Consider the following 1,915-nt stretch of genomic DNA (forward strand, 5'->3'; position numbering starts at 1 on the left):
AGGCAACAAGCAAACTTTCAACAATCAGTACTGGTCAGAACAAAACCAATATGTCCACACATAATGGACCTGCCTGTAAAAAATTTCATAAAATTATCCCAAATCTCAGAACCTCATTCAAGGTCGAAAAACTGGAGAAAGAAAGAAAGAAAAGAGCTTTCACACAAACCCATGCATGAGAACTGTTGGACAGTGAGATCTGGATACCTGGATATTATCTATATAGACGTAATCGGGTAAATAGGTCACATGGAGGCGTAGGTCTGTATATAGGAGAAGACCTTTTATACTCATCATCCTAACTCTCCAAATGCGGTGGTAGTTAACTCTATTGGGAGCAGAGTTAAATACGTTCTCTTTTCTTCTAGTAAGAAAAATAAACAGACTTGGTTATTATTGTAATATACAAACCGCCAGATGCAACAGCTGAGGAATTCACAAATCTTATAAACAAGAGAGAATAGTCTCAATCTGGTAAACCCAACACCTGATATTATCTTCCTACGTGACTTCAACCTGCCCAGTCTAAGATCGGGAATAGCAAACAAGAATATTATACCAGGAAATTTATTTGACATAACCCACCACATATTAGAGAACTACTTAGATTCCCTAACAAATTTTAACCAGCAGGTAAGAGTCACCTAGGAACGAAAATATTCTAGATATGAGCTTCACATACAAGAGAGACATAATCAGCGACATTACAATCTTGGATAAAACACCCTCAGATCACAAGCTCATTTAAGTGCAAACCAACATCAGTACTTGTAATAGGCCTAAAACATTTATCAAGCAAGAAGGGTTATTCTATAAATTATATTTTAATAAAAGGATAGACTGGGAAAAGATACAGGGAACAAACAATTTCCCCATTGAATGTTTATAAGCCATACAAATCCCAAACAAGGCATAGAACAACTGACTTCCAAAAAATATAGTCTTTCTGAAACTTGTTCCTCTGTTGAAAGCCAGAAAGAGGACCAACGAAGAAAGAAAACGCAGACGGCACTACAACAGAAGAAAATAACGAAAATGCTAAAGGAGACACTACTATCCCTACAAAGATGGAATAATTTAAACGGAGTTTGAAGAAATCTAGCAAAGATTGAAGCAATTATATCAGATTGATGAAATGCAACTACGACAAAGCCATTCAAGAGAAAAAAATTCTTTATATGCGAAATCATATATATATATTTTTTTTTACAAGTGAAGGTTCACACACAGATTATGACAAAGATATTACTGAAATCCCCCAAAACAATGAGATTTCTACGGCTTTTTTTTTAGGTTTTCAACATTTTTTATTACTTAAACAATTGCTTAGCATCCCAATAAATAGCATGAAAGTGGAAGATCCGGACATCAACTTTATGCCTGATATCCAAACTCATGAAATTAAGACTGATATCAACACGAATTTTGCAGAGTTTGAAGAAGAAATTTATAACATGCACTCTTACCCGGGTCCAGACTCATGTTATTTAATATTTATAAAGACATGCTAAGTGCCAGTAGCATAGTGGGGCGAAAGCTCTTTGATACAGTGGAGATAACAGATTCGCTGAAATTAATAGGTTTTGCTCCTCTTTACAAGGGAGGAAGCAAAGCACTGGCAAAGAATTATAGACCAGTGGTACTAGCGTCCCACAAACGTATTTGAGAGAGTGATCACGAGTCAGGGGCCAGATTCACAAAGCAGTTATGCGAGTACTTACGAATGTGTACATATTTCCTCAATCTTTGACGGCTTTGGTTACATTTATTTACACAGTTTTCAAGCATGAAAACGTCCCAATCAACTGTTATTGTTATAAACAACCACCTGGTGATTTGGAGCTCATTAACTGTTTAATAAGTGTAAACAAAGCCACCAAAGATGAGTCCACCTGGAGCTGCCGTGAGGTACAGA

This window comes from Procambarus clarkii, chromosome 15 (genome assembly GCF_040958095.1).
Source record: "Procambarus clarkii isolate CNS0578487 chromosome 15, FALCON_Pclarkii_2.0, whole genome shotgun sequence".
Taxonomy (NCBI): domain Eukaryota; kingdom Metazoa; phylum Arthropoda; class Malacostraca; order Decapoda; family Cambaridae; genus Procambarus; species Procambarus clarkii.